Consider the following 9,660-nt stretch of genomic DNA (forward strand, 5'->3'; position numbering starts at 1 on the left):
ATGTCCAGCAACATGCAACGCCAAAAGTGTAAATAATTGTCTTGTAAATATACAGGGTGGTCCATTGATAGTGAATGGGCCAAATATCTCACAAAATAAGCATTAAACGAAAAAACTACAAGGAACGAAACTCGCCTAGCTTGGAGCGGAAACCAGATGGCGCTGTGGTTGGCCCGCTAGATGGCGCTCCCATAGGTCAAACGGATACCAACTGCGTTTTTTTAAATAGGAATCCCCATTTTTATTACATATTCGTGTAGTACGTAAAGAAATATGAATGTTTTAGTTGGACCACTTTTTTCGCTTTGTGATAGATCTGTAATAGCCACAAACGTATAAGTACGTGGTGTCACGTAACATTCCGCCAGTGCAGACGGTATTTGCTTAGTGATACATAACCCGTGTTAAAATGGACCATTTACCAATTGCGGAAAAGGTAGATATCGTGTTGAAGTATGGCTACTGTGATCAAAACATCCGTCGGGCGTGTGCTATGTATGCTGCTCGGTATCCTGGACGACATCATCCAAGTGTCCGGACCGTTCGCCGGATAGTTACGTTATTTAAGGTAACAACAAGTGTTCAGCCACATGTGAAACGTCAGCCACGACCTGCAACAAATGATGACGCCCAAGTACGTGTTTTAGCTGCTGTCACGGCTGATCCGCACATCAGTAGCAGACAAGTTGCGCGAGAATCGGGAATCTCAAAAACGTCGGTGTTGAGAATGCTACATCAACATCGATTGCACCCGTACCATATTTCCATGCACCAGGAATTGCATGGCGACGGACTTTGAACGTCATGTACAGTTCTGCCACTGGGCACAAGAGAAATTATGGGACGATGACAGATTTTTTGCACGCGTTCTATTTAGCGACGAAGCATCATTCACCAACAGTGGTAGCGTAAACCGGCATAATATGGACTACTGGGCAACGGAAAATCCACGATGGCTGTGACAAGTGGAACATCAGCGAACTTGGCGGGTTAATGTATGGTGCGGCACTATGGGAGGAAGGATAATTGGCCCCCATTTTATCGATGGCAATGTAAATGGTGCAGTGTATGCTGATTTCCTACGTAATGTTCTACCGATGTTACTACAAGATGTTTCACTGCATGACAGAATGGCGATGTACATCCAACATGATGGATGTCCGGCACATAGCTCGCGTGAGGTTAAAGCGGTATTGAATAGCGTATTTCATGACAGGTGGATTGGTCGTCGAAGCAACATACCATGACCCGCACGTTCACCGGATCTGACGTCCCCGGATTTCTTTCTCTGGGGAAATTTGAAGGATATTTGCTATCGTGATCCACCGACAACGCCTGACAACAATGCCAATGCATGTGCGAACATTAAGGAAGGCGAACTACTCGCTGTTGAGAGGAATGTCGTTACACGTATTGCCAAATGCATTGAGATTGACGGACGTCATTTGAGCATTAATGTGGTATTTACAGGTAATCACGCTGTAACAGCATGCGTTCTCAGAAATGATAAGTTCACAAAGGTGCTTGTACCACATTGGAATAACCGAAATAAAAGTTCAAACGTACCTACGTTCTGTATTTTACTTTAAAAAACGTACCTGTTACCAACTGTTCGTCTAAAATTGTAAGCCATATGTTTATGAGTATTAAAGCGCCATCTGTCAGAATGCGATATAAGTGGCCCAACTAAAACATTCATATGTCTTTACGTACTACACGAATATCTAATAAAAATGGGGGTTACAATTTAAAAAACGCAGTTTTTATCAGTTTGACCTATGGCAGCGCCATCTAGCGGGCCAACCATAGCGCCATCTGTTTCCCCCTTCAAGATAGAGTTTCGTTCTTTCTAGTTTTTTCGTTTGACGCTTATTTCGTTAGATATTTGGCCCGGTCACGATCAATCGACCACCCTGTGTATTCACACAACATGTAAATATTGTACATTATTTTATACATCGTAAATGCTTCTGACACGAATAAATAAATAGTGAAATTCCTTTTGTGTTCATGAAATCGTGTAGTTCTGCATATTTCGGAGTAGTACTGACATTATCTAGAAAAGTTTTCCCGTTTAACGGCTCTGTTCAGTAATTAATGCACGTGTTTTGTTCTGGCTCGCATTATTCTTTTATCCAACGTAATACATTCAGCTCCACTGCAACTATGAGTGTTGTAAAACGGATGATCAAAAAGTTTTCGTTTGAGAGCGTGTCTGCAGTGTATATGCGACTAGCGTGTCTCTGATGCCGGTCTAGAAGCACCGACATGTAGGTAAGGGATTAGTGTGCCATTCGTATCTTTCCACCTTGCCTGCGTTAAATGCGGAAACGTGAACTGTAGCGACGTCGTTACCACATGCGTCCAAATAGGTAACATGCTGTCGTTAGTTCCTTGGCGGCCGAAGGACCAACACCCGGTAGACAACCATCGGAGAGAGAAGAATGCGCATAGGGAAGCAGTTCTGTCGAAAACCACCGGTGGAAAATAATGCGCCGGGTGCCGTACTGGTCGTGATTCCACGCAAGACGTCGGCCGGTCTGGGAGTTACGCAGAAGTTCCGTGGCACACACTCGACCGCACACATTATAGCCGTCTCGCCATGGGGTTACTACGCCTTCGACCCCTTACATATGCCTTGAGGTGTCAACAGTTCCCATCGGACGAGGATGTGTAGCAGGCAGTTACGGACTTCTTCACGCAGCAGGTCACGGTGTCTTACCAAAGAGACATCTTCAACCTGGTGCATAGGCGCTATGATTGCCTCAGTGCTCACGGTGATTTTGCCTGACTGGCAAACCGATTCTGGGCTGTACAGCCTTCGAAGGGAAACTATTTCATTGTCCCTTATATGTGGCTGAATGCATTTCTGCTCACAGCAATGTCTGCAAATCAGTCTTCATTGAAATTTCGTCGAAAAGCAGCTTAAAAGTTCATTTTATTTTATATTCAGTTTGGGATCGTACAGACGACAAATTCAGATCGTCTAGAAGATGGGCCTCATTGCACAAAGTATTTATTAGCTTCTCAGAATCCCGTGCTAACATTCACCGACCTGTTTCCTTCACAAGCATATGAAACAAATTTGTACTGCGCTCGCCTAAGTTTAAACGTTGTGAGTGAATACTTCAAGTCAGTAAGCGTTACCAGAGGGCTTTGACTGAAGAAGTGGCTGTAAAGTTACAGTTAGCACAAGGAAACGGTTAGTTTTCAAATTCCAATGAAAGTGATTACATGAAACTTCCTGACAGATTAAAACTGTGTGCCGGGCCGAGACTCGAACCCTGGACCCTTGCCTTTCGCGGGCAAGTGCTCTGGTCGGCACACAGTTTTAATCTGCCAAGAAGTTTCATATCAGCGCACACTCCGCTGCAGAGTGAAAATCTCATTCTAGAAACATCCCCCAGGCTGTGGCTAAGCCATATCTCAACAATATTCCTTCTTTCAGGGGTGCTAGTTCTGCTAGGTTCGCAGGAGAGCTTCTGTGAAGTTTGGAAGGTAGGAGACGAGATACTGGCAGAAGTAAAGTTGTGAGGACGGGGCGTGAGTCGTGCTTGGGTACCCCGTTGGTAGAGCACTTTACCGCGAAGTGCAAAGGTCCCGAGTTCGAGCTCTGGCAGTTTTAATCTGCCAGAAAGTTTGATATCAGTGCACACTCCGCTGCACAGTGAAAATCTCATTCTGGAAGTCATTTCATTGTTCCAGATTGTTATCTTTTTTTTTTTTTTTTCAAGATCATATGACTGAAGTGCTGTTTGTACCGCAGTCGGTCCTCATTCGTTCGCAACCCCCAACCCCCTGTCCCCCTCCCAAGCCACTCTCGGGGACGGAGGGTGTGAGCGAAGACACTTTCATTGGGAGGCAAAAAGCAGCTGGTGATCGCTTAATCAACTACTACTGGGAGGAGCTTCTGAGTCACAGAGCAAGGAAGCGAAGAAGTGGCCGAACCGCTTGCGAAGAGGTGCCTTGAAAGTAATCTGGAAAATGGATCTCATTCTGCGCCAGGTTCTCGGAGACCTTTCGAGTCCAGTGTCAATAGGTGTGGACGGTGGGTCACTGGGCGGAGTGATTTCACAGAGGCGGATAATGAGGCCGCCTCAAGCCAGCGATCTTTGAGCGCGGCGCGGCGCCCAGTCCACCCTCCGCTAATTGTGACGGCGGTAACGAGGCCAATTGTCGCGAGGAGCGGCCCAGCGCGGTGCGAGAGGTTCGCGCGACTCGGCAAAAGAACTCGCTGGCCTTCTGATTATGGCAGCTCATTAAGGGCGCCGCTGCAGCCTGGAACACTGTGCAGGGCGAAATACGGGAAAGGCGAAAATGGCGGCGACTGCAAAGGGGGGGGGGGGACGAGGGTCATAAAGTGGAAGGCCGCGTGACGCATCAGCGAACAAGCGACGCCGCCGGAGTCCAGGGCTGCCGAAGTCAGGCGATCGATCTCCGCCAAAATTCATCCGGCCGCGAAGGGTGGCGGCGGAAATTGGGGCTCCCTTGCGCGGCATCTCGCTCTGTAGCAGCGAATGTGGCGTACTCTGCTGCGGAACAAACATTGTTTCCCAAAAGGATGCGTCCGATTCCACGACATCATCTATACAGAGTGTTCAAATGAAAAGGTACGAAATGTAATAACAAACAAACCCGTTGAAATCTGCATGTGCGGCTTTGAGACTACGTAATGAGATAGCTAGGGACGCGAATGTAGCGTCTGGCGTAATAGTGTCAGCGCCCCATGTTCTCTACTACACTCATGCTCATAAATTAAGGATAATTGCAGAATGTGGTGCCACACAACGTGGCATTACACAAAACTGGCGCTAATAGCATAGGCACATAGGGAACACACAGGACGCAGATCTCTAAGTCCTCGGTATTTGATGATAAGTTGAGAAAACCGTCTCGAACCACATGTGCTACAAAACGCCACTCTTTCCTGCGCATGTACCCCAACATCAATATGAGACATGATCACCATGCACACATACAAAGGCCGCGCAATGGGTTGGCATACTCTGGATCAGGTGGTCGAGCAGCTGCTGGGATATAGCCTCCCATTCTTGCACCAGTGCCTGTCGGAGCTCCTGAAGTGTTCTAGGGGTTTGAAGATGTGCAGCGATACGTCGACCGAGAGCATCCCTGATGTGCTCGATGGGGTTTAGGTCTGGAGAACAGGCAGGCCACTCCATTCGCCTGATATCTTCTGTTTCAAGGTACTCCTCCAAGATGGCAGCTCGGTGGGACCGTGCGTTATCATCCATCAGGGGGAAGGTGGGAGTCACTGCACCCCTGAAAAGGCGGAAATACTCGTGCAAAATGACGCCCCGATACACCTGACCTGTTACAGTTCCTCTGTCAAAGACATGCAGGATTGTACGTGCACCAATCATAATCCCACCCCACACCATCAAACCACGACCTCCATACAGGTCTCTTTCAAGGACATTAAGGGGTTGGTATGTGCTTCCTGGTTCACGCCAGATGGAAACCCGGCGAGAATCACTGTTCAGACTATACCTGGAATCGTACATGAACATAATCTGGACCACTGTTCCAATGACAATGTACTGTGTTCTTGACACCAGGCTTTACGGTCTCTCCTGTGACCAGGGGTCAGTGGAATGCACCTTGCAGGTCTCCGGGCGAATGAATCATGTCTGTTCAGTCGTCTGTAGACTGTGTGTGTGGAGACAACTGTTCCAGTGGCTGCGGTAAAGCCCGTCTCACACGGAGCAAGATCCGCTGTAAGTTTCCTTGCTGGTTCGCGCGGCGGCTAACTTGTGGGCTCCGTCGTCTGCTAGCGGGCTACCTTGCTGGGAACCTTGTAGGATTTCCAGGATAGGTCCGGTGCTATTTTTCTTGCAAGGTTACCTGCGTGCTACCTGCGTTGGCCAATCATGAGGCGTTTCGTTTGTGACGTCAGACGCGGAAAGCTTGGGCGGGAAGCCTTTGTTGATAGTCGCTTTTCTGCTGTTGTGAGGTGCGGTAGGAAGTTCTTATAATTATTAAATAATGGCATCGCAGTGGTCCAAGGAAGCGATTGAAGCATTGATATGTCCATATAGGGAAGAACAGTGTCTGTACGTCGTGAAAAGCGCAAACTATTATAATAAACACTCGTTTTGCAAATACCAATACATCCATTCGTATAAAATTTGCAAAGGATTTACGATCTTCTATCCTATAAAATGAAGTCGTATATAACAGTCATTATTGGTATATTTATAGAATCAAACAGTAATGAAATGGTGATACTTTTCAAACAAAAGTAGGTGTTATGCGAATTAACCTCAACTCTTTATGAAGCATGGAGAGCACACCTTTTCCAGCGTTTCTCCTCTTAATCCAGTTTTTCGTCCATTCTTTCTTTCTTCTTCTCTCATTAGCATGCATTTCTGCATCGTTTAGCACCAAAACAGCTAATAACGCCAGTTTGCTCTGAACATCTGTACCTGAAGCAGCCATCTTCGTTCGATACAACATGCAGCCGATCACAACACAACTAGCTGACGATCTTGCACCGTGGGAGAGCTTCGGCATGGAAGATAGCCGGCTCCTTTCCCTGCAAGCCGGCAGGCATGCACGCCATCTCGCAAACTTGCGGCGAACCTTGCTCCGTGTGAGACGGGCTTAAGGTCCCGAGCAAGGCTACCTGCAGTACTCCGTGGTCGTCTGCGGATAATGATGGTGATATATCGGTCTTCTTGCGCTGTTGTACACTGTGGACGTCCCGTACTGTAGCACCTGGACACGTTTCCTGTCTGCTGGAATCGTTGCCATAATCTTGAGATCACACTTTGTGGAACACGGAGGGCCCGTGCTAAGACCTGTTGTGTTTGACCAGCCTCCAGTCGCCCTAGTATTCTACCCCTGAGAACGTCATCAATATGTGTTCTTTGAGCCATTTTCAACACACAATCACCATTAGCACGTCTGAAAACATCTGCACACTTGATCGCTGCACCGTACTCTGACATGCACCAACACACCTCTGCGTATGTGGACTGCTGCCAGCGCCACCGAGCGACGACCGCAGGTCAAGTGCACCGCATAGTCATACCTCGAGGTGATTTAAACCCGCAAACCGCCCACCAGAGCGTTGTTTCACCATGTATCAGCATTATCATTAATTTATGAGCATGAGTGTAATTCGTACACCACGGAAAGCAGAGATGGACTACAGGTTGGAACAGCAGCTATGGTCATAGGGGAGCTGGACAAGAACAGAAATAATTAATGACCGAGTAAATACAGTAAATAGACATTTTAATTAACTTGTACCTCTCTCCAAGCGCTGCAAAGAAACTTTAGAAAAGAAAAAACAGCATAAAGTCCACCTATCACATGAAGCAGACATAAGCGCGTCGTTCAGTGTGAGGCTTCCGCTACTCACACATGACCGAACTGTTGAAGGCTGACTAAGACTGAAGACTGTTCAGGACTGCGACTGAGAGAATGTGCTGACTAGGGAAGCAGTGGAACATTTGCTGTATCCAGAGAGGCCCGTACAGGACCTGCAACATGCGGTCAGGCATTATCCTGCTGAAATGTAGGGTTTCGCAGGGATCGAATGAAGTATAGAGTCACGGGTCGTAACACATCTGAAATGTAACTCCACAGGTCAAAGTGCCGTCAGCGCGAACAAGGGGTGACCGAGACTTGTAACCAATGGCACTCCATACCATCACGCCGGGTGATAAGCCAGTGTGGCGATGACGAATATACGCTTCCAATGTGCATTCACCGCGATGTCGTCAAACATGGATGGGAACATCATGAAACTTTAAACAGAACCTGGATTCATCCGAAAAATGACGTTTTGCCATTCGTGCACCTAGGTTCGTCGTGGAGTACGTAGGGTTTCCTTTGTGGGGATAGCGGCCGTTATTAAACTTGAAGAAAATATATTAATGTGTCAGTGACGGCTAACTACCACCTACTACTGAATCAAAAGCGATATTGTAAATAACTTGTATTTATTGTAAATTATCTCACGATAGAGGCAACGGCATTGCCGCAGTGGATACACCGGTTCCCATGAGATCACCGAAGTTAAGCGCTGTCGGGCGTGGTCGGCACGTGGATGGGTGACCATCCAGCCACCATGCGCTGTTGCCATTTTTCGGGGTGCACTCAGCCTCGTGATGCCAATTGAGGAGCTACTCGACCGAATAGTAGCGGCTCCGGTCAAAGAAAACTATCGTAACGACCGGGAGAGCGGTGTGCTGACCACACGCCCATCCTATCCGCATCCTCAACTGAGGATGATACGGCGGTCGGATAGTCCCGATGGGCCACTTGTGGCCTGAAGTCGGAGTGCTATATCTCACGATAGAAATTAGATCATATTGAACAAATCATGAATGAAAACAAATTAAACAAATTGTACACTGTTCTTAGATATACTACACTGGTAAGATTGGCTCTCAGCTCTTAATGTTAAGTTGATGCGAAGTTAGATTTAATTATACCCCTGGATAAGCAAATGGTAAATGCGATCTGACTGCGTTCCTATTATCTCAATGTTAAGTTGGTGCGAAGTTAGATTTAATTATGCCCCTGAACAAGCAAATGGTAAATGCGATCTGACTGTGTTCCTATAATCTCTTTTGTGTCTGGAGTAATACGCACTTCGGACACCACTACCAAGAAACAAATCAAACAACATGCAAAAGACAATTAACCAATAACGAATCGTAAGCAAAACTGCACGGATGCTCAGTGGATGGCAAGATCACGATCCAACAACTATTTCTGAACTTTACTGCCGCTGCTGCAAGTTTTACAATACCCTCTACCAGCGTGCTGGCTCCGTCGATACTACTGGGGCGACGACTGCAGCTGCGAAGTCGCTGAATTAAGATAAGTCTCTCAAATATCTTGAGCAGAATAAAATACTCAGAAACTGCTAATACCACAAGCCCTATATTTCCTCTAAATGGTATACAACGCTTTCAAGACTGGCTCAACAACCTTTAAGGTGCAGCCCAGTGTGTCTTGTGCTAACGTGCAACACCAGTATGGTAGCTCTGTGCACTGGTTGACTACGTTCAATGGTGACTGCCAGCCTATAAGGCGGAATCAACTGCAATTATACTAGTAGCCAATGCAATGCCTATCGTGGACGCTGATGTCCTACTGTAGCTGCAGACTCTAGACCATACACAGCACAGTATTCAGAATCTAAGACCCTATCTCAGAGCTACCGAACTTTGCGACTGTCCGCTTTTACGGCACAAGACGCTCTCCCCTGTCGCTCTCTGCACGATGCCCTTGCGACAATCTTGCCGCCAAACTGTAATCAGCCAATCCCGACGCTGCAAAGGCCTCCCACATCTCCCTCCACCTATCCAAAAATTTCTCTGTTAAAACAGCGGGCGTTGACCCTCAGCGTTTCCCGCACTTTCTTATCAACTGCCCAATCAGAGCTCAGCCCATTTGCCGCTAAAACAGCGCGCGACCGGGCGGCGCCAGCGCGTACGTTGGGCGCTCTCTGTCTCCTCGACATTTCCCCTCTCTCTCTCTCACCTGGCACTCGGCAGCGTTCCTTTTTGATGCTTGCCGGTCACTGGCCCCATCCCCTGGGACCCCCGGCCCCTGCACAATGCTCTTCCGGCGCTCGCCGGCCTTTGCCTCATCGGCTGTGCCCGACCACTCCTCGCCTCCACT

The 9,660-nt window shown here is 47.7% G+C and overlaps 1 pseudogene; it reads left to right on the forward strand.

Moving 5' to 3' along the window:
- Positions 1-7,992: 7,992 nt before the first annotated feature.
- On the forward strand, positions 7,993-8,109 carry LOC126238127 (5S ribosomal RNA; annotated as a pseudogene).
- Positions 8,110-9,660: the final 1,551 nt, after the last annotated feature.

The sequence above is a fragment of the Schistocerca nitens genome, chromosome 2 (assembly GCF_023898315.1).
Source record: "Schistocerca nitens isolate TAMUIC-IGC-003100 chromosome 2, iqSchNite1.1, whole genome shotgun sequence".
Classification (NCBI taxonomy): domain Eukaryota; kingdom Metazoa; phylum Arthropoda; class Insecta; order Orthoptera; family Acrididae; genus Schistocerca; species Schistocerca nitens.